Source organism: Rutidosis leptorrhynchoides, chromosome 11, assembly GCF_046630445.1.
Source record: "Rutidosis leptorrhynchoides isolate AG116_Rl617_1_P2 chromosome 11, CSIRO_AGI_Rlap_v1, whole genome shotgun sequence".
NCBI lineage: Eukaryota > Viridiplantae > Streptophyta > Magnoliopsida > Asterales > Asteraceae > Rutidosis > Rutidosis leptorrhynchoides.
Window position 1 is genome coordinate 340934536 of NC_092343.1, and position 25210 is coordinate 340959745.

A 25210-nucleotide genomic window follows, 5' to 3' on the forward strand; every position below is an offset into this window, starting at 1 on the left:
CGCGCCGCGCGGATTGGTGGCGCGCCGCGCCATATGACTGTGGCAGATTCTCCCTTTCTTTTAAATTAGATATTTTGTGGGTATTTTGGTAAATTCACATCAAGGCCGAGTTTAATGCTTGGTTCAGTAGTTTGGGAGCTCATTTACTCCCTTGTTCACCAACCTTATCACCTCCCAATTTATTTTAGTGAGAGAGAGTGAGTTTTAGAGAGGGAAAGCTCACTTTGAAGAGGAAGAAGAGGGTTTCTTGCTAAAGCCCAAGTCCTAAAGTTGTTCATCTCGTCATTATCTTCGTTTTGGTAGTTGTGGTATGCTCTAATCTTAATTCCTTTGTTTAATTTGATTTAGGGCTAGGGTTTGAGTCAAAGGTGAACATAAAACCCACTTTTGGTTAATTTTGGGTATTCTTGGGTAATTTGGGTCATATAGACTCAATATTGAGTTAACTAGGGTTTTGGAAGTGTTAATTGATGTTAGAGAACCCTAATTAGCTAGTAAGAGGGTTAGAACACCATGATTTATGTAAATGGGTGTAAAAGGGTTAGTGGTTGACCCAAAAATGGGTAGGTTGACTTTGAAAGTGCCAAATGGGTCAAATTGAACTTAAGCTAATTAATATGTGTAGTTGAAGCCTAAAACTAATGTTAAAATGTGTAAAGAACCTACTTTGGTTAATGATAGGGTTTTGTGATGAGTTAACCCGATTTTAGGGTTAAGGGTGCAAATGGGTCGGATTTGCACCATAGGTCAAATTGGCTCTAGGAGTGAGCTTTAGAGTGTTGACCAACTTGAGTTATGATTTTGATATTGTGATAAATGTAATAGGTGCGTTACATTGAAGTGTTCAAGCTCGGTTATCTTTCGACAAGAGATTTTGAGGTGAGTGGAACATCTATATATGTATGTATATGATTTATGTACCGTGTTGATGGTGTCACATAGCCGTTTTGTGACCAAGGTTGTGGGACTTAGCCGTATTAGTCCATGTTTTGTACCAAGGCACATAGCCGTGTTTGTGCATTTAGTGGCGAGTAATAGCCGTGTTTTACTCCCACGTTGTTATTTGAGTTACCCGTACACATAGCCGTGTTGGTGTACGAAAGCGTGAGTAATAGCCGTGTTCTACTCACATTGAGCAAGTGATGCCATAGCCGTTTTTGGAACACTTGAGGGGTGATGCCATAGCCGTTTTTGGAACACCTCGAGGGGTTAGCATGCCATAGCCGTTTTTGGAAGCTAACGAATGTTATGAACATCGATGACTTGTTTCGCGAAGTCGTTCCCTAGCGAAGAGATTGGTTAACCATGATTTATTGTTGTTCATACTAGCATTTGATTATTGTTATGAGTATTTATGCTATGATTATTGCTAGTGATACGTTTGGTGATACTAGCTTGCTTATCGAGATTTGTTATGTGTTATTTGATATCGTGGATGCGTGTGGGTAAGTTGTATATGCATGTATATATATGTTTTACTCACTAAGCTTTGCTTACCCTCTCGTTGTTTACTATTTTTATAGGTTCCGGTGTGGACAAGGGTAAGGGCATCCGGTTGGATTAGAGATCCCGTCTTGTTTAGTGACGCTTTTGGGATGTGATGATTTTGGAGTTTGACCGAGACTTGGGTAGTTTAACCCCAAACACCATGCTCGTTGTATCGTTTGGCAATTAAACTTTTCGTGGTCGAAACTCTAATTTGTATTAAACATTGTATTTTGAACTTAGTGGCGTTTTGGGCACGTGTGGGCCCCACTTTGTAAAACTCGCTCAAACCTTAGTTATGTGTTAGTTTTACATATATGAATGTATGGTTAAAAGCGTTTTGGCTAAAAATGTCGGGAACTAGTCAAACATTTTCGTTAAATAGACTTCCGGGGACAGCGGGCTGTCCAGGGGATTTGGCGCGCCGCGCGGCCATCTGGCGCGCCGCGCAAATGGCCTGCACCAGAAAAATTTTTTTTTTTGTTTGAAATTTCGTCGTGTTTGGTCGGTTACGGTTTGGGTTGTTACATGAGCTTACACCTCGAGGTTGCCATATCGTGCCTCTAGTTGTAAAAAGTTGAAGTCTGAAAAAGAGACGAGATAGTATACGTGGTTGTATAGTTCGGGGTTGAATAATAGTTGACCGATTATCAGAAACACAAGGGCGTTAAGTCAAAGAAGAGTGAAGTATCGTTGGATTGTGTGTTATCTTAAGTTCCAGTAATATCAGACGGTAACGGTGAAATAACAGAGGTATGTAGTGTGGTACGTGATGATGAGGAAGTTGATCGGATCCACAATCTAGTATTAGAATTCTTCGTGCAAAATAACGAATTTCAGTTACGTTGAATTTGAGTCGAGAGAGTACGCCTTTCGGCATTCAAGTAGAAATATTTCCCTATTTGAATTCCATTTGGTGCTATACGAATTTAGCTAGAAATGTTGGTGTGAAGAATCACGCTCAAGGTTTGGACACGGAGAGATTTAAAGTTTTCCTTAGTGAGTTTACGAGTTTAAAAGTCGTGTAACACGAGAAAAGTCAGGAATGAATCTTCGGTAAAAATAGATGAGATCTAGGATTTTACGAATACAAGTCTGAGTTGAGAGAGTTTCATGATTACGTGTGGCTTGATTTCGAGATTGATTGTAATGCCTTGACCATTAACATCATGGTCTAGAAAATTTGACTTCGTTTAACAGAAATTCTCACTCGGAGAATTTGGTATAGAGTTGCTCTTTTCTCAAAAGTTCGAGACTAAGATGGTGATGTTGTTCGTTTTCCTTCTTTACTTGAATGAGTTAAGATGTCATCTATAAATACGATAACAGATTTGTCTAGATAAGTTTGCATACGTGGTTTAGGAGGTTCATGAATACGGACAGAGTCCTAAATAAATCGAATGGTACTAAGAGAGATTTACAACTAACGTTGCGAGTTCGGAAAACTCGTCTCCCTTAACCCCCAATTGTGGATACGAGGAAGAGGGTATCGGTTTCCAATCGAAAATTACTTAGTTCACAATATTCTATACATAATTGTAGGGGAATAATTTCTCCTTAACAAATAGGTTTCGAGCTCCCTAGTTCTATAGGTGTCAAGTCATAATTCTTAACGTATATCCTCCAATAAAATTTATAGGCTCACAATATTTATCCATTGGTCGCTTAAATTGCCTAAGTAGTATCTAGGAAAAAAAAAGGTGGAATGTAAAGAGTACAAGTCAAATCCTTGGTTATAAAACGTCTAGCGGTAATCGAATCGAACAAGTATGAAATATACGGTTTGTTGTGAAGAAACGTACCCGTTACTAGTCCATCGTCGTTCCGGGCATCCTTGGTGTCGATGTCGAAGGTTCAACGGCGTGCGTTGGGGTTGATTTTCTTATTTGGGCACACATTCCTAAAATGACCCAGTTGGCCACATTCGAAGCAAGCACCCGTTCTGTGTGCGTTGGGCATCTTTCGAGCGACGGGTCCTTGGCGCCGGTGGCGAAACCTGCCACATCCTTCAAAGTGATGCTTGTGGCATTCGTCACAAAAAGGCAGTTTTCCGGCATAGCCTTTCTTGTCGTTGGAGGTAAAAGGCTTCTTGGCGGGGTTGTTGTTATTGTTGTGGTTGCTTGATTGAGAGGCTTCCCATGTTCTTTTGTTGTTACTCGGGTGGTTCTCGACCATTGGTGCCGGTGCTTCCATTTCATTCACCGTTTCTAAGGCTTGGCGGGCCATTGTTAAAGCCTCTTGTAGGTTAGTGGGTTGAGATGTCATTACCTTGTGTTGAATGCTCTTAGGGAGGCCATCCATGTAAAGTTCGACTCTTAGGGATTCGGGAGTCATGAGAATTGGACACATCGAGACTAGTTCGGTAAACCGTTGATTATAAGCCTTGAGGTCATTTCCGGCCGTTTTTAAATTCCTTAGACCCTGTTCGAGCCTTCGAGTCTCGTCGCGCGGGAAGTATTCGGTGATCATTCTTTCTCTTAATTCGGTCCAAGAGAGTGTGTGGGCTTCATCGCTTCCCACTAATTGTACATACGTGTTCCACCATGAGAGAGCAATACCGGTGAAAGTGAGGGTGGAAAACTTGACCTTATCTTGGTCTCGACAACCGCTTGTGTTAAAAACGGTCTCCATTTGTTCAAACCATCGGGTGAGAGTAACCGGTCCCCCGGTTCCATCGAAAGTGGGAGGATTGTACTTCATGAAGTTCTTGTAGGAGCAACCTTCGATTGAATTACCGGCTCCATGATTGTTGTTGTTAGAAAAGTGATCGGCCACGGCCGTACCCACGGCGGTGGTTATCATTCGTTGAAGAGCTTGTTCTAGAGTTTCGAGAGGAGTATTGTGTTGACCTTGGTGAGCCATTGTTCCTTCATGAGACAAGAATATCGTTGGTTAGTATTTTCAACAATACTAACCGTGGCATGGAATAAGGATAGAGAGAAAATTTTCCTTGACTCGCCTTAAATTCTCTATGTCATAATGTCAGAACGTCCATGTGAATCACCGTAATATAATCCCGGAAATTATATTACCCTGATTCTCATGTGCATTTAACATTACTTCATAAAGTCAAGGTGGCGCACCAACAAAATTTATCAACGTAAGATCAAGATCGAATACGAGTTAGATATGATAGAAGAGTTCGAGTATAAATGCACAGTTAGTCAAATAATTCCTACTTCAGTCTATATGCCGGTTGTAGTCTAGATTCACCTATGTACCCTATGACTCGGGGTGAACACAAATGAACTCTAAATCCCTACAACCAAGGCTCTGATACCACCTGTAGCGACCCCGACAAATCGTCAAGTGACGGCGTCGGCTACGTGGGTCCCATTACCTGATTATAAGTCTTTAAGATAACGTTTGACCAAAATATGTCGCCTTCATTTCAAAATAAAGCTTATTTCAAAGTTTACAAGAATTGTTCAACCAAAAGTTAAGTTACAACGTTATAGATACGATTGAAATCTAGGCGACACGGTTTAAAGTAAAGTCAAAAGACGCTCCATGAAATGCATGTATACTCGACATCCAATGCAAGTATCAAATAGTAAGCGGAAGCATGTTTCACATATCGTGTAGTGACCTGAGAAAAACATAGAAATCTGTCAACGAAAACGTTGGTGAAATCATAGGTTTAAGTAAGTAATTGAGAAAAAGTAAAGTAAGCCGAACCACAAGATTTGCAAAGTTGAAATGATAATAGTACATTCTAAAAGTTAATATTCACGAGCACCCAATTATCAAGCTTAACATTCCGTCCATTGAATACCCCATAAATTAGTGCTAGAACTACACTGATTCTCGAAAATATATATCATCCGTAGACGGTAGCGAACCGTCAAGGATGAGGGTTGTCAACCCATATGGCCATATAATATAAGTTCTCGCTTACACCATCTGATGTAACTAATGATAATCGGATTGAGGATTTCTGTTCTAAACTCGTATGTAGAATGTTTGTTTTCCGTTACTTGTGTTCACTTAGTTCAAAAGAATTGTTTATGTTTTCTCATCCCAAAAGTAAGTTCAAAAGAGTAAAAAGTGGGACTATGATCTCACCTTGAGTGCAAGAGTAATAAAGTACTTCGACAAGTAAACGCGTGCAAAGACAAAGCTAGTCTCGACCTAAACATATAGGTTGTATCAATAACGGTAAACGCGATAGGTCAAAGATGTTCAATTAGTCCTATGGCTCGATACGACTCGATTAATATAGCATGTGAAGCAAATTGTCAAGTTTCATGCAAGATACAAGTATAAAAGCATGTTAGGAAGATTGCATAATTAATTAGTTAAGTTTGACAAAAAGTCAAACTTGGTCGGGTCAAAGTCAACGAAAAAGTCAACATGTTCGGGTCGGGTCCCGGACTATTTTTCTATGCTAAATATTCATATATAAGTATCTTAGAACAAGTTTCATGTGAATCGGAGGTCGGTAGTTAGTCAAACATTTCGCGTGTAAATGGACAAGGAGGTCAGAATCTGTTCAGCCTATTCTGCGCGCCGCGCGGGTAAGGGGCGCGCCGCGCCACCCCCTGTACAGGTCTGTTTCTGTTTTCCACAAATATGCACGAGCCAAAACCAATTCAAACACAACTCTTGACCCGTAAACACTTATAACGCCTATCATACATCGTTGGAAAGGTATTTTGACGAGGAATGCAACTAAACACATATCATCAATCAAACTTGCACTTATAACAACCAAAAACCGAAATTAAACATTCATAATCTAAGTTCAAGTTCCAAAAACGCATTTTATGATTCGGGCAACCAATTTACATGTATGTTATGCCGTTTCGAAGGTAATCAAACACACATTGCAACAAAACACTTAACAACAATATCTCATAGCATTTGACGCATCAAAAGTTCATGTAAAGCTTATCAAACCCTAATCCAAGTTCACAAAATCATTAATCATGTTCTTGGAGTTTCCTTAATCAACCTATACATCAAACCGAAGCTAATGATACTAGTAACACTTTTAAAACATGCACTTTAACAATCTAACAACATTTGATCATCCAAAATCAAGGATTTAGCAAGTAATTTTCATATTGAACTAGTTACACCAAAAATAACGAATCGAGCATACAAATTACATACACGACATCACAATGAGCCATAGACACTAATTAACAACTTTATAACTCAAAAATCTCAAGAACACATAAAATTAGTGATTTTAGAAAGTTACCCAAATGAGATGAAGTTGGTATCAAATTGAAGAGGATGAAGAGAGGATTCCAAATATGTATTTTGTTTTGATTGAAGCTTGCTAGATCATGAATGGATGATGAATCTTGATGATGAAGATTGAAAGAAAAATTGAAAGTGTTAAAGGAAAATGGAAATGAAAATGGAAATGAATGAATGGATGAGAAAGGGTGTTGACTAGTTGACCTAGTCACACCTTTGATCACTTGGCAAAAATGGTCCCTCTAGTTCGGGTGCGGGTGCGTGAATTAACCAAACGAATTATTTTAAATTACACGAGAGTACGGGAGACGTTATCTTCCAACAACGAGAATATTTAAAATGTTACATAACAAAGGATACGAATCTAGATACGAAGGGTATTATTTAAAAAGAAAAAGACGGGCGTTAAAATAATTTAACGGAAAAATGCGGGATGTTACAGTCGAATAAAAGGATACCTTATCTTGATGTGTTTCGTACGACTATGAAACACCGGATTCTTCCCAAGATGAACCGCACTTTGATTATCACAATACAAGACGCAATAGTCTTGTCTTTTACCCAACTAGCCTAAGAAGTTCTTCAACCACACTAGCTCTTTAGAAGCTTCCGCAATAGCCATATATTCGGCTTCGGTGGTTGACAAAGCAACACTCTTTTGTAATCGAGATAACCAACTAACTGTCGTCTTCCCCATTGTGAAAACATAACCCGCAGTGCATTTCCCTGAATCATCACATTCACCCAAATCAGCATCCGCATAACCTCTAAGTATGAGATTGTTCTTAGAGAAACACAATCCCATATTAGAAGTACCTTTCAAATAACGAAGCAACCATTTGACCGCTTTCCAATGCTCTTTTCCAGGATTAGACATATAACGACTTATAACTCCCACTGCTGGAGCAATATCGGGTCTTGTACAAATGTCTCCATAATACTGGAGCAATATCGGGTCTTACAACTCCCCTTTGACTACCAAACCATGGCATACATAATACTACCCACAGCCGATGCATATGGAACCTTTTCCATATCCTTCTTGTCTCTTTCCGTCTTTGGTGATTGACTTTTCGATAGTTTTAAGGTGCTTCCCAAAGGCATAGAACGAGCCTTTGAATCTTCCATGTTGAATCTCTCTACTACTTTCTCAATATATTTAGATTGAGACAAGTATAGAGTACCCTTCACACGATCACGCACAATACTCATGCCAAGTATTTGCTTAGCACCACCAAGATCCTTCATCTCGAATTCTCGAAAAAGTAATCCCTTCAACTTGTTAATTTCGGACATGTTTAAACCTGCAAGTAACATGTCATCAACATACAACAATAAGATTATGTAAGAAGACTTGAATTTCTTCAAGTAGCAACAATGATCCGCTTCACATCTTAAAAAACCAATCTTCTTCATAAACTCGTCAAACTTCAAGTACCATTGCCGAGGTGCTTGCTTCAATCCATACAAACTTTTCTTTAACTTACAAACCCACTTCTCTTTACCCTTTACCTCAAAGCCCTCGGGTTGCCTCATGTAGATCTCTTCAACAAGATCACCATGCAAGAATGCGGTCTTCATATCTAGTTGCTCTAGATGTAAGTCTTCGGATGCAACCATAGAAAGTACCAAACGGATAGTAGTCATTTTAACTATCGGTGAAAATATCTCTTTGTAGTCAACCCCTTCCTTTTGTTGAAAGCCTTTGACTACCAAATGAGCCTTGTACATTTTCTTGCCATCCGACTCATTCTTGATTCGATACACCCATTTGTATTGCAACGCCCTTTCATCATGAGGTAACTTCACTAGTGACCAAGTCTTGTTCTTCTCAAGTGATCCCATCTCTTCTTTCATGGCAAGCTCCCATTGTATGGATTCTTTTGTTTTTCTTGCCTCAAAGTAACTTTCGGGTTCACCATTCTCGGTATAGAGCAAATAGTTTGCTGATGGAGAATACCTAGGATTAAGTTTGGGCACTCTAGTCGAGCGTCTTGGTGTAGGAGTAACCGGAATGGTTGGACCAGTTTCATTTGTATCCTCCTCATCACTAGAACTCGCACTATGTTCGGAATCATCACCGCTTTCCGAATCATCCCCATCATTAGCATTTTCCAACCTCACCATTTGTTGGCAATTCATTGTTTCTCAAACTCCCATTAAAACCTGCAAGATCATCAATAGAAACATCGTCAAAAGTATCTTGACTCGGTTTAGGACTCCCCGTTTCCGGTTTGCCATAGACCGAATCTTCTTCAAAAGTAACATCTCGCGAACGAATTACTTTTCTAGCTTCGTTGTCCCAACAACGGTAACCCATTTCATCCGACCCGTAGCCTATGAAAATGCACTTCTTTGACTTAGCTTCAAGCTTGTCTCTATCCGCATCTTTGGTCTTCACATATGCATTACACCCAAAGATCCTAAGATGACCATAGCTCACCTTCTTACCTTGCCATTCTTCCTCGGGAATTCGAAAACCCAACGGTGTTGAGGGTCCCCTATTTATCAAATAAGCCGCCGTATTAACCGCATTCGCCCAAAACATCTTAGGCAAACCGGCATGTAGTCTCATACTCTTAGCCCTTTCATTTAACGTACGATTCATACGTTCGGCGACCCCATTGTGTTGCGGTGTCTCCGGTACCGTTTTTAACATTCTAATACCGAGATTTGCACAATGGTCTTTAAATTCAAGACTACCATATTCCCCTCCATTATCCGACTTCAAGCACTTGACTTTCAAGTTAGTTTCATTTTCAACCATAGCTTTCCACTTCACAAAAGTATTAAACACATCGGATTTAGCTTTAAGAAAATAAATCCATACCTTTCGAGTTGAATCGTCAATGAAGGTGACATAATAACGAGAACCTCCATGTGATTCTACATTGGTTGGACCAAACACATCCGTATGAACGAGCTCCAATTTCTCCACCTTAGGTGCATTCCCCGATTTCTCAAAAGTCACCTTCTTTTGCTTCCCATAAACACATGGTTCGCAAAAATCAAGTTATACTTTCTTCAAATCAGGAATCCTCCCACTCGAAACAAGCATCTTCATACCCTTCTCACTCATATGCCCGAGTCTTCGGTGCCATAGAGTTGATTCGGACTCAACATTAACCGTAGCAACCACCATGTCTTCATCAAACACTTCAACCATATAAAGAGTTCCCTTTTTATGTCCACGAGCCACTACACAACTACCCTTAACCACCTTCCATTGGCGATTTTCAAAAGTAACCGCGTTACCTTCATCATCTAATTGACCGACCGAAATAAGTTTCCTTTTCAATTTAGGAATGTACCTTACGTTTTTCAAGATCCAATTAGAACCAAGAGTAGTCTTCAAAACAACATCTCCAATGCCCTCTATATTGAGTTGCTTGTTGTCTGCCAATCTCACCTTGCCTTGATATGAGCAAAAATTCTTCATCATGCTTTTGACATGAGTAGCATGAAACGAAGCTCCCGAATCCAAAATCCAAGATTCCATAGAATATTCAACACTACACAAAAGTGCATCATCACTTTCCCCTTCGGCCAAGTTTACACCTTTCGCGGAACCATTTTTGCAATTCTTTTGAAAGTGCCCTTTTTGATTGCAACCCCAACAAGTAACTTCACTTCTATCTTTCGATGAATTCCTCTTCTTAGACTTCTTCCTACCCTTCTTCTCACCGCGTTCAAATTTCCTACCCCGGTTGTCGGTACTTAACAAAGAACCAGACGTTGATTCTCCCGAGTTTCTCCTACGAGTATCTTCACCAAGAATCAAATCCCTTATAGCTTCAAACGCTAGCTTAGTAGTTCCGTAGAGCTACTAACCGTGGTAACCGTACCCGACCAACTTTCCGGTAATGATGAAAGCAAGATAAGTGCTTTTAGTTCATCATCAAACTTAATCTCTACCGATTCAAGCCTTGAAACGATATTATTAAATTCATTGATATGATCTGTTGCACTCGTACCTTCCTTCATCTTATTATTGAACAACTGACGCATGAGAAATACCTTATTTGCAGCTGTAGGTTTCTCATGCATGTTAGAGAGTGCTTTCAAGCAAGCAAACGTCGTCTTCTCATTTACAACGTTGTATGCAACGTTCTTAGCAAGTGAAAGACGAATAGCACCCAAAGCTTGACGATCGAAAAGCGTCCAATCTGCATCGTCCATGCTTTCGAGCTTGGTCTCTAACAAGGGTTGGTGTAGCTTCTTTTGATACAAGTAATCTTCAATTTTCATCTTCCAAAAGCCAAAGTCTCTCTCATCGAATCGGTCGATTCTAAACTTTCCGTCTTCCGCCATCGTTCCCTTAACGAAACCTTGTGCTCTGATACCATTTGTTAGGATATTAGGACCCAAACAACGCTAGTAATTCTACAAGACTACTAGCCGAGTAATGATACTATCAAGATCACTCAACCCACTTAATGAACGAATGATTAAAATGCAAGAAATGTAAGAACGACACAAGATATAACGTGGTTATATGCAATCGTTGTGATTGCTTTAGTCCACGGACTAACTAGAGATCGTTTATTTACTGAATATATGAGAGTGGTATATTACAATTGCATACAGTGAGTTCTATATATAGAGAAAATAAGAACACCATGAAACTTCAACTTGATCTTCAAGTGTGCTAGCAATCATGAAAGATAAACCAACTAGCCATGCTTTCCACCTTGTATTGGCATGATCACAGCCCTAATTTTAGGTGTAAAGTGATTAACTTTGCACCTAAAGTGAAAGGAGGCCAAAGCATGCTCGGATGTAAAGGTTGCAACTTGCCAAATTGCTGACAGAGAGGCGATGCGCCGCATCACTCGTGTTTGATGCGCTATATTAGTTAAAAGCCCCGCATCCAAAACCTTCAGCATAAAACGCTGCATGAATGCGCCGCATCCATGTCAAGATGCGCCGCATTTTACTGTTTCACGCTTCCCGAAATCTGCAAAATTCGTGCAACACTTTAACTCATCTTTTGTGGCGACATTTCCAACTTTGTTTAAATGTCTCCATACTCCAACACTTAATAGACAAAGCCCTAGATTTGGGCATGCATTAATAATGGAAGCCAAAAATAGAAGATAGTTATCTCTGTTGCCATCAACTGCCAGTTTTAATTTCTTCAAATTTGGGAACACGGGAACATATTCATATGTTAAGTATCCCTCACCGAATATAAAATATTTTGTCGAACACCTCATTAAGTTGAAAATGAGACAAATCAAGTTCCTTCAGTTTCGGAAGACGGGTAAGAAATCTACATGGCAAACCCTTTGTATGTGAACGATAAATAAATGGATCAAACATGATTAATATCAACTATTTCAAAGTGCTTTAAGTTACACAGTTGTCTGCTGGCGAGAATACTATCGAGGTTTAGTGGATCATGGATACATATTATCTCGGGATGTGGAGAATTCTTTAAACTGCCTAAAAACTTCTTTTGTCACATCAACTCTCTTCAATATAAGTTTTGTTAGATATGGCAGCACCGCCACATCCATAGGTAAACATTCTGAATTCTTCTTATATCCAATCTCGATACGAAATTATAAAAACAACGATCCGTCAAATCTAGTTCAAGAAATTCAACTTTCCTATTAGGTGCAAATTCAATCCAAGCATTGATAATATGTTTATGATTGTTGTTTAAACCATAATAAATGATCCGAAAGTCATTGACGGTCAGTTGGCGGTAACTTTCGATGAATGAATTGACATGTTCGATGTACTTCTTCCTTTTTGACTCAACTACATGATCATACACTTTCCTTTTCCTTTTATTAAGAAAAGTCTCCTTTCCATCAAAATTTAATTTTCTTATATCACGCCAAAAATATCTCCATCTTGTGTAGCCACTGCATCCTTAATAGGTATAAGCGATAGTATCCTAATGAGCACATCATCCGGCATTTGGCTTATTCCCACCTTCACAATTCAATGTCATTAGTAATAATAAGCAAGGTTGCAAAATTCGCTATTCGGGGATTAATCGGTCGGCATTTTAAAAGGATTAATCGGTAATTCGGGGATTAATCGGGGATTAATCGGATTGTACTGTATACATTTAAATATTCAATTTCAAAAATTATGTGTGTAAATATAGAAAAAAACCATAAATATAAAAATAAACTTTAACATAATTGTTTAAAAGTATTCATTTTGCTCAAAAACTATAAAGTTCTAGTGTAAATTCATGTTAAAATGTTAATCATATTTTACTTTGATTACCAAATTCGATTTTGACCCATCAATTGACGTTGACCGATTAATTAAACGGATTTCGGAACGGATTGCTTTTAAAAATGATTAATCGGAGATTAATCGGCGAGTAATCGGGTTTTTTACAACACTGATAATAAGAACCTTAGCAATCGACGTCAAAAATACTTGGGTCATTTACACCCTGTGTTGAACCAGACTCAGTCGATAAATTTATAGGTAAAGTGTAACAGAAAATAATAAAACCAAATAAGTTAATGGTAAACTATTGAGCCCAAATGAAATGTAGCAATAAGATGTCAAACCTGACTTTGAAGGGTAGTAGATTAGCTCTGAATGTTTTCAGTAACCTGCACCATAAGGCCAAAACAGTGGTGTCATTGAAATTTTTTTAAAATTTTCAGATTAAAAGTAGTCACGACTATATAAAAAACAATGTATCAGCAACCAAAAGTACACCTTAAGTCCGGGTTTCATTATAAAAAACAGTGTATCAACCAACGGAATCCATAAACATAAAACAAACTAAATCGTGCACAACATGCGATAAAAAAGAAGTGAAATAGTCAACCCGATAATAAACTTACAGATCGGTAAACACATACGGAGACGAAGACTGTACATCAACAACTAAAACATGATAAGACATCTACAAAACAGTGGCCAACGCGCTATTTAATATATAAGCACACACACCAGTAGTCATTTATTTAGATATGCATTAATAACTTAATAACCAGCAAGTAAGATATATGCCTGAATCATACATGTCAAACATGCGTCAATAATAATATAAACAAAAATAAAAATATACAGATAAACCATACAAACGTACTAGAATAATCGTAGATAAAAAGGTAGAAATAAACATAATTAAGTAGTCTAGAAGAAACATGAAATAACATCATAGAGTTTAAGTCGCACAATACAGTACCATAAGCAAATTACAACGTTCAAAAGTTAGAGATAGGAACCTCGGTTTTGAGTTTGATATCATGGTCTCCTCTCTCTTTGGTAAGAGGGAAAAATACAGTTATGCCATCAACCCGTCTTATGGCGTGAACATCTTTAGCATTGAAATACTCTGTGGGTATAACATCGTCATCACAGGCATTCAGAACGACTCCCTCCTCGTTAACGATCAGCAAGATCTCTCCTTTGAGAAAAACTTTCACAATATACATAAAACTCTTTCTTTTTGAATTATGTCTTTTTTTTTTATCTCAAGTAAAGATTTCTTGTAACCCTAAGGCAATGTATAAGGTCGAAATACTTTTATCACAAAAGTGATTCACGATTCAAAGGTCTATTCGGGATTATCAAATTTGCAACCCTATAACCAACAAAGCGATAATGTTATTTTCGTAGTGATAAACCTTTGATGAATTATGAAAAGACACGGGTTACTTTGGTGTGAAAACTTTTTTCACGATTTAGAACAAACCAGATATGCAAATTAGATTTTCGTGGTCTCCTAACAAAAATGGGACGACCAAAGATTCTAGACCCGTTAAATTCGTCAATAGCCTTTTGAGCAGCCTCCTCCTCAACAAAAGTGATGAAATAGTACCTTCGTGCTGGCCTGGCCAAAACTTAATCTCCAAAAGTGACCCCAATTTAGAAAAAAACCGACTCAATCATAAGTGACAAAATTAACCATCCTCCCAACAAAGATCGTCCTATTAAGCAAGTCCGACTGATCCTTCTCAGGTCGATTAGAATCGCTGTCGACGGGATTACCTAATTATCACCATTACCTAATTATTTAATTAATTAATGAGCTATTTCATTTAACTTTTTCAAATATATATTAAATTCTATTTTATTGCCAACGTATCTTTATTTTTGTCATATATTTCTTCATCCGTTCCATACTAATTTTGTAGAGAAAAAACACATAGCTATAGAAACATCATCATATCATTACATTGTACTTTTTCGGTATTATACATTTTTACCGATATTTTTGGCTAGATGGTACGTTTTTGGGTTGGTTTTAGACACAAATTATGTGGTATGGATGGCTTTATAAAACTCGTATAACCGACCTTGGGAAGGCATGTTTTTAACATGTCATCAAAAATCAAATTTCTCAAAGCCGGTTTATCCTATGTGGATGCTACGTGTTTTGCATGTGACTTGCGAAATCATGCACTGTACTAAACTGGTGTCGGTAAGACCGGTTTATAAGCTTGCTTACTGGTGATATTTTAGCATTATATAAGCTTGGATACTTGGTGGCATATGCGATCCATCAGACTTAAGTTTGAAATGAACTTTTATTGGCCAACCTTTCTTTTAAGCTCAAATGGCATCCCTTGAAAAATTATTCATTTTGTTCTTTGAGCTTCTACCAATCTTTAAAGAGAGAAAAAACGACATTGTTGGAGCAACACAAACAAATGAAAGTTAGTACAAGGATTATGAAATATAAAACTATTAAGTTAAACTTTGAATCAACTGTGAGCAAATATGTACAAGAAGAAACGCAAATGAAAATGTCTTACATATGTTCCATGTATGTATCTTTTCACAAAACAGCTTGATTTCGATTACCATCACTACACCCAAAATGATCAACTTCAATTTATAAAACAGAACATACAAAGAATTCGAAAACGAACCACAAAGAGCACAAGTATCGAACCATTTACTCTACAGAACAAAAGGATACAAATAAGTGATTCTATCAGAGTATCAGTTGTTGTTGGAAACTCTAGCCTTCAATTATTATGTAGTTAGTATCCTAAAGTTTAAATTAGGCATGTTTTCTTTCTTAAGCCTCAATTAATTGTTATTGTTATTCTCTCTAAACACAATAACAATTAACGATCAATTTAATAAAGGCTTAACAATGAATACAGACCTAATTTAAACTTTAATGATACCAACTAATTAATTAGAATATTACTGATTTGTCATTTCCTTTCTCTAGATTTTTTTTTTGGCAAAAAACCGATAACATTATAACAGATCCGAAGATCAAACAGTATAACCGTTACAAAAGAATCCAACAACGAACCCTAGTCCAACTAAACTAATCAAACCAAACGGCTCATTAACAAGGTGAACAAGTTTAATCTAGTAAACTAAGTACAACTAAGGCTATAACTAGCGGAACTTAAATAACGAGCTATACAAGAAAGAGAAAATAAACATAATATCGGGGTACCCGTCGAAAAGTTGTTGGAACAGTAGCCCGAAAACAATTTCGACAGCCTACATAACAACCAGTAACAATCCGACCAAAAAGTACCGACCCGTAAAAACCACCCGGAAAAGAATCCGGTTGCTACACAACAAGCAACATTCCATTAACTGATTTTATGTCTCTTTTTATCTCAAATGCTAAACAACTATGTCTAGAAACACCATCATCTTCTCATACAAGCTCTTCCCATCTGCTCCACAACAACAAACATAACCCGTCGTACGCCAACCGTAGCCACCACCAAACATATTCCGGAGACCATCATCCAATTTTAGGAGACTAGCGCGGTTAACGACCCCCAAGCTACAACAGCCCAACCCTACGACCCACAGAGCACAAAGACACCCCGTACTCGCCGCCTGTGACCCATCGATGGAAAGAGCGAAGCAAGTGAAAACCACAACTGGCAATTGAAACTAGAAAGTCTCAACTACGATGGCGGCAAGCATCCAAGACCCTAACAACGCCAAACCGATACCCCAGCCCTAACAACGCCAAACCGATACCCCAACCTACAGAGAACAGGTTAAGACCGCTATTCTTGTCACCTGCGAGTCGGTGCCGGAATAACATGTTGAAGGTCTAGATCTAGACGGGATCTTCGGAGAGAGACCAGAGAGATGAAGAGAGAAGAGATTAGTAGGGAAAACAGAAGAAATTGTGGTTTGATTAAATGGTTTGATAATTGTGGTCTAATTTAAATTTTCATAAATTTAAGATGATCATTTTGGGTGTAGTGATGGTAAACGACATATTGAGCATTATCAATCTGATAAACACATATGAAAATTTTAGTTACCAAACAGTTTAGTTAAATACTCTATGTAAAACATATCTTTCATACTTGCTAACATATATTTCATGTCGCAAACTGAAAGAAATATACATATTAATACTGCATATATATGATTGAATGGCTAGATTCTCACCACTTGTTCCCACAAATGGTATACCGACTCATATCTTGGACCTTCAGCTAAATATTCATTTGTCATTGGTAACTGTGATAATGTAAACATACTACCACATTTTTTGGCATCTTAATTTCGTTCTTGTAGTTCTTGATTCTACATATATAATAAAGATAAACATAAAATATTATTATAAATTTTAGCATAAACCTATTACATGAAGTGTTTGCATACAACTAACCTTAGGTTAATCGTTCAAGAAGTTCAGATCTAAACTTCGGTTAAAATCCACGTTGGGATCCAAATCACTCATATGACGTTTTTTTTTATCTTCATTGAAGGAATGTTTAAGGTAAGGAACTCGAACATGTTCAGTGATGAAATCAGAAACTGTCATCTTCGGCTGCAAGATTAGGGAAAACCTGATAATCTACAATGTCTTGAATTCGATTGCTTGAAAAAACCTGCATTTAATATTAGAAGGTTACTAATAATATTTGTAAACAATTATGATAACTTACAATAACATATTAAAATATACCTCTCGCTCTAACTTATTATGATCCCGAACAACATCTTGTTGCAAGTTAAAATATTTATTTTGTAAGTTCTGATATTCCTCAAAGAATACTACCCAATGGTAGGCTGTAGTAGGAGTCTCGGGGTTGCATTACAAGGATTAAGGGGTGGAGTAGTAAGATCGGTGGATATGGTAGTAGCTTATCAATAGGAAGTCCGTCTTCTTCAACTTGATTTTCAAAGAAAGATCGACTTGCTAACCACCAATCTGTTGTTTCCTCAGCTGGAAGCAATGATATATTGCAAGAAATCTGACCCTATCAATATAAAATTAAGATAATTAGTTACTTTCTTAAAATATAATATCATAACATAAACATAAAGAAAAAAGTCTCACTTCTGGGTAATCGGGTAAGAACTATTTGCTCATTTATGGACCAACCCTACATTCTTATACCAACGAATACCCCTAGGTAGGATGTTCGGATAAATTTTCCACCATTTTTGTTTGCCAATTAGAAAAGGCCTCTAAAATCCATACTTGAAAATCCAAATAAATCCCTAGAATGTGTAAGTCACTTTCCCATGTAGTTTCTCGATAACATGTAAATGTCTTTCCTACGACTTGTAACTGCATCCCTAAGTTGAGGGTAAGTCAATAACCATATGTGATAACCCCACGGGAAACAGTTCCATTTATTCAAATAATCCACCAAAGCCAAAAAAATCACTCCAAACTAATTAACCAAAACGCAATCCCGAAATTAAACAAAACTAATTTACCAAAAGGTACGAAATCAAGCGGTTCAAAATAACTCCAAACTAATTTACCAAAATCCCGAAATTAAACAAAACACTTTTGCTCCAAACATTGGTCGCTGAGAGCCTAACTAGTATTCTAAAGGATCTACCATAGGATCGACTTTACTACCTAGATCCACATGATGCTGCAAAATTGTATGTACCAGACTCCCATCTAATCGCTGAATCCCAAGATCCAACCACTTTCCAAAACAAGTTGTCCTAAATAACTGCTCATTTTTTGTACCCGCTATTCTTATTATATCCGGCAAAATACCAAGCTTACTCCTCATGGTCAAATTGCCTTTATATAACTACATAAAAGTTAAAAATATTAGTCATATACAATATAATCATATAGCCATAAGCTAACAAAACATCATAGACTCATGTAGTCAATGTTGTAAAACTCGCAACTCGGGAAAAACTCGGCAGGAGATTTTTGAAGAGTTCTTGCCGACTCGGGGAGAACTCGGATATTGACTAATGTTGACTTTTTAATATAAATATATATTTTAATAAATTTTAATGTATAATAAATACTTATTAATTTATTTGGACCTTAAATGCTAGTGTATTATGTAATATACATAATATACATATACATATGTTTTACTCCGTATATTTTTATGGGCCATAAATGACACTCCTTATAGTATGTAAAATACATATGTTTTATCGAGGCCCATTTATTTTTTTATTACATATGCTTTATCCATGGCCCATTTAATAATGCCCATACTTGTAAAACACCTAGATCTATTCTTGTTTCTGCCTCTTATCATCAGTACCACGTTTTCAACCTCATCTAAAAAACTCTACATCTCTCTTTTCTCTTTATACTTCTTTCAAAATCAAGATCCCGTATGTTATACTTCGTAAATAATAGATCTATCGATCTATACATCACAGCTACAACTTCATCTTCTCTTTTAGGGGCCGCCGCTGACCGTCGTTAAACGGCATTTAAACGTCGTTGATTGGTGTTTGACCGGCGTTGACCGATAAATCAACGAGTTGGCCGGCGATTTCTAGGTGAGAGTAATCGCCGAAAATCGGCCGAGATGCCCGAGTTTTGCAACCAAGCATGTAGTCATTACTCATGTAGTCAAAAACAAAACAAAAGGAACATAAATTACGGGATCTCGGTTAAAGTCGATCGCATCCAACTTATCAGCTTTCTTATTATTATTTTGCTCCAAGTTTTCCATCTAGACCACATCAAAAGAACAACATAATCGTTAAACATTCTAGCCATATACACACTCACACTAGACTACACTAACTCCATGACTGTGTTATTTATAAACATGAAACCGGATTAAGATATACACTAACAAATATTTTTTAATTTCAGGCAGCTACAATTCTAAGAGCAGTTACATATTACCAATCTAGAATCTAAACATTTGAACGGATATCAACGAAGATTTCCAAATCAAATATATAGATACACAAGTCTGAATAGAGATAATAAATTTGTACGATAATAAAAACGTCAAGAACATAAATCAAATATTTAAATGATTCTGTCAGCGTTATTTAACAAATCATTTAAAGAAATCAAATATTTAAATGATTCAGCTACAATTCTTGCTCTGTTTCGTTTCGTTTAGTCACCTGAGAAAATGGTGGAGTACGGTGGTGAGGCGACGGTGATGGTGGGGCTACACAAATGGTGAGGCGATACTCTTAAAAATCGAAAGGTGGAGTACGGTGGTTGTTTGCCGAACAGTTGTGAGTACGACGTTGATCAGTGGTGAGTACGCCGTTGATTGTGGGATACGGTGGTTGTTGTTGGCCAGTCACCAGAGAAAAGGGTGAGGCGATACTGTTAAAAATCGAAAGGAATTGAGGCGAAAGTTGTTAGGGTTTTTTTTACAGCAGCTGGGCTTTTACATGTTTTGGTGATTTTTAAACATTTCAACTAATTCGCGTAAGAAAGTTAGGTTAGGCGAAAACATAAAATACACGTCACGGTTTTTGATTGGTCTAAACATTACGCTTGAATCGCTAAACTATATTTCGCCTCATTTGCCTAAAAAAGGTAGGTTAGGCGAAATCTTTTGAAAAATTGGAAAAAAAACGAAGTGGGAGTTTTTTGTAGACGTGGAGCGTTTTTATTGGATGGAAGGTGTTACGCCTAGTTCGCCTAAACATTGGGCGAAATCCATGCTTATAGTTGAAAAAGTGGTCTGACACTGCTTATATTTGAGAGAGAGGCTCAAATCTGCCTATTTCAGTAAATTCCTTTTTATAAAAGAAAACCAGAGGAAACATACTATGGAAATGTACATGCGTCGGTGTTATGAAAGATAATCCCCTTTTTATCAGGGGGATGATCCTCACACACCATTATTTATCCTCACACACTTAATATACTATTATACTCTTACTTTTACTTACAACAATAATATAAGTTCTAACTCCATATCCCACGAAAGTAAGGTATGGGCTAATATATATCATATATCTATATATCTATATATATTAGAAAATACAGATTTTTATTAAAAAGTCAACGTTGGTCAACATCCAAGTACTCCCGAGTTGCTGAGCACTCGCCGACCGAGTACTCCCCAATTCATGAGACCTCCAACCTTGATACATAGTAAGTCAAGTGTCTATTTCGAGAGCCAGCGACCTTTATCATATAGATGTATATATTTAACAAATCAAAACAAAAATTACAAAAAAAATGTCAATATAATCAACAAATTAAATATATGCACTTATAAAGAAATTATCTTATTTACCTGTTTTTAAAGTTCAGAAGCACGTCATATTGATAGCACTTTTGGATGATGTTGAATCGGACGCCACTGAAGGTTTTTTTTATAAATCTTAATATATACCTCATCGAATGTATTTGGTAGACTGTGAATATAAAGTATTAGATCTATAACATGTAATTTTCGTAACTCTAATTTATTTATTTAAATAACAGGAAAAAAAATTTACATGGTCAAAATTAAGGCTTGTGACATGTTCCGATAAAATTTGATCTGATCTTAAAATTAAATAAAAATAAATAAATGATTTAAGTATTCAAATCAAGGTGTGTGAGATTCATAACAGTAGATAAAAAAAATCGACGTAATGTGCAACTAACATGCAAGTTCTCTTAATCAATTATTACGTCTAGCTATGAGAAAATGAGAAATCGACCGATTAACGAGACCAAATCGAACATCAAAGAACAGGAGACACATATATAATGAAGCTCTGTACCATTGAGTAATTTAAACGAGTATTAAAATTGCAAAAGGAATCATTTAACAACAAAACAAGCATAGATAGCTAAAAAACAAACAGCTCCATATGAGATTGATATAAACAGGCTATTTCTATAAAACCAAACTTAAGATTCAGACTGACCTTAAGAAACTATTTGCAGAGCAGCTTTCAAGATTGGATGACTGAAAATGATAGAATGGAACAAGTGAGGCGAAAATATAAGTTTTCTTATAAATAAATTTAGATAATTGATATAACCGAGCAAATGATCCAACGGTTGTAATAAAAAGATATCAACATTGGATTCCATATTGGGAATTTGGGATGCGCTCAGCCTCCACCTCGTTAATTACGGTCCTATCCTTTTAAAGTTTCATTAGCTTCAACTCATAATGATACGAGCATGGGTCACAGACATAAAATAATACTTCCAGTCCATTATCTTTATTAGTGGGCCGTAGTCAAATTAGTCCCAAGCCGCAAGTTGGAGTGGTTGAAAATACAGAAGTAATTAAATGAATCTTGGGTGTGTTACGTGATTGTCTAACGGGAATATCACCAAAATACTCATTTTTTTAAGCTTGTTGACTGAAAGTCCTGGAAAAAAAAATTTGACAATTTGTCCTCGCAAGGCGCAAGACGCCTTGCGTCCTTGCGACCTTGTGTCCTTGCGTTTAGGCCAAACGCAACAAACAGCCTTGCGTCCTTGCGTTTTGCATCTTGCGCCTTGCGTCCTTGCGTCTTGCGTCTTATCCCGATAAAATTTTCATGATTTCGTGGATAAGATTTTGCTAGATTTTTGTACTATTACGGATAACCTTTTATTTCTATATACTCATTATAACTGGAACTATAGATTACCAGCTTCATTTCACTTCATTTCCACATAAATCATGTAATTTCAAACATCATTAAGGTAACTTTCCACCATTTTTTTCTCTTGTTGTTTTAAATAATGAGTTGTAGTGATGCTGAAACTTTTGTTATTCATATATATTGTGGTTGTTCTTTTCAATTTATTAATAACTTACCTATGTATATGCCTCTAGATTGTTTTATAACACGATTAAAACTCCCAGTTGCTCCCCAAAAACCAATTACTCGAAGAATATTGTTAAAATATGTTCTTAGAAAAATTATTTTGCCACCTAATGCACCTGTTTCAATGAGATATGTTGTCGATAATCTTATTTTTGATATTACTGATGATTATGAAGACTTTCGTGATTTTCTACAACATGCAATATCAAATGCTCCTATTGATATTTACATTGTCGACAAAGTTACAATGCATCAACTCCCAGAAAACTTACAGTCATTGCAAATCCTACCAACACACAATGTGATGACCCGGGAATTTCCGACCAAATTTAAACTTAATCTTTATATATTTCCGACACGATAAGCAAAGTCTGTAATGTTGAGTCTCGAAATTTTTGAACTGTTTTCATATATTCAATTGACCTTCGACTGTTATCGACGATTCACGAATAATTGTGTGTAAATAACTATGTATGTATATATATATATATATATATATATATATATATATAATAAAATAAAATAAATGTACATATTTTGAATTAATAAAGTATACTTTAATAAATAGGAATTAATCATAAGTAGAATAAGCAGATGTTATTAAAATAAATATATAAATATATATAGGAATTCTGTATACAATTAATATCATATGTATGTTGAAATATATATAATATATACCTACTCGTGTTCGTAGCTTGATCGGAGGTCAAGACTGTGGTCCGGCGGAAAAACAGAAACATATGAAATATTCAAATATGTTATTATATAGTATAAGTAATTACATAATAAATAATATGTAATATTATTATAATAAATTTAATTACAAGTTAAAATATAATTATTATATTACCCTCATTATTAATATTGATATTAATATTATTATTTGTATTATTATAATATATTATATATTATATATGGATATAGAAATTGAAACATATAGCCTGTTATTACTAGTATTATTATTATTATTATGTATTATCATTAAAAATCATTATTTTATTATTATTGTTAATAATATGATTAGTATCATTTTTATTATTATTATTATAATTATCATCATTTATTATTATTATTTCTATTATTATTATTTTTAGTACTCTTGTTAGTGTTAATAAAATCAACAGGTTTATTTAATAGATTTACATTATAATTACACTAGACATAAACAAAATAAGTTACACATCACTATCTCTCATTTCCAATTATAGTCGTCATCAACTCAAATCACTTTACATCTTACCTATATTATTATCAAAATATGACAATTCATCTTTTGAATTATCTCTCACCTTCCATTCACCTAAGATTAATACTTCAATGAATAAACATTTCATTCTATCACTAGTTTCTTAGGCTACTCACCAATACCATTGAATCTGCTACATTCATGATCAAACCGTCTTCAACTCAACACCATCCAGTTTCTTCAACATTCACCTTTGTTGTTGCTGCTACTTGTTCTTGTTCAATCAAACCATCATCACCATAACTACATACAAACTGTTACTGCTACTACCTTTCTACTTCTGCCAAATGTTGAACAAACCATAGATCATGAAATCTTCAAACGACCACCTCAAACATCATTTGATCATCTTTTCAATAAAGTTAATGACTACAACTGCTGTATGGTTATTATTTCTGTTTCTTGTCAACAAATAACATTCAATAATCATCGTAAACTACTGCTGTATAATTCATTTTTCTGTGTTCTGTTTTCACAACAAACCACCACCATCTGTGTGACTGCTGCACGATCATTCCAAGCTGCTGTTGTTATCTACTTCCTGTTCAACCTGCAAGGAAAACCAAAACCACCAACTACTCGTGGATCACTGTCTGTTCAATCTTCTCTTCATAAACAGGTCATTAATATACAAATCTTTGTCATCTAAATATTTTAATAAACTCAAATTTAATAACTTAGATTCCAACTAAATAATTCCAAAGTTCAAACTAAATTATATACAGAAAACATACCAGAGGTAATAAATTAAAGTTTTGCAAACTAATTCAAAAAGCATACCAAATTCAATAACTTTAATAACAAGTGTATATTGTATACTAAATAACTAGGATTTAATGAATTAGTAAATAACTCAAATTGTTCAAGAAGCTTACCTAACAAATATTACAAAACGTAAGAATAGTTACAGATGAATTGTTGCAGCCATAAGTGAAACGAATTAGGTAAACCAAGCCAGAAAATGAACCTGCAAAATAGAAAGGATGATGATAGTTTAACTGACGAATTGATTTTTGGAACCAAATTGGGGAAAAATTATAAAATCAATCATATTAGTAAATACAGATTATTTTAGATTATTTATTGAGTTCGATCAAATTAGAATGTAGAAAATATATAGAGGAGTGAAGAAATTAACAGATTATCAATGAACCAAGTACTTACATCACAATTTAATAAATCGATTAATTGATCGATTGATGGAGGATGATGCAGACCAATGATATCGATGAAAGAGGATGATGACAAATCAAAGATCCTGCTATTCGTCGGTGATTTTCGCTTAATTGATTTGTTGATGATGAAGATGAT

General features: G+C 36.0%; 1 long non-coding RNA gene across 2 annotated transcripts; it reads right to left on the bottom strand.

Moving 5' to 3' along the window:
- Positions 1–16886: 16886 nt before the first annotated feature.
- LOC139876639 (uncharacterized) lies at positions 16887–21190 on the bottom strand. Of its 2 annotated transcripts, XR_011768214.1 has the most exons (5): positions 21129–21190; positions 17969–18686; positions 17594–17888; positions 17294–17516; positions 16887–17208 (listed from the first exon to the last, which is right to left on the bottom strand). It is a non-coding gene; the product is annotated as an uncharacterized lncRNA (long non-coding RNA). The 2 variants fall into 2 exon arrangements; XR_011768213.1 differs by lacking the exon at positions 21129–21190 and having other exon boundaries at positions 17969–20085.
- Positions 21191–25210: the final 4020 nt, after the last annotated feature.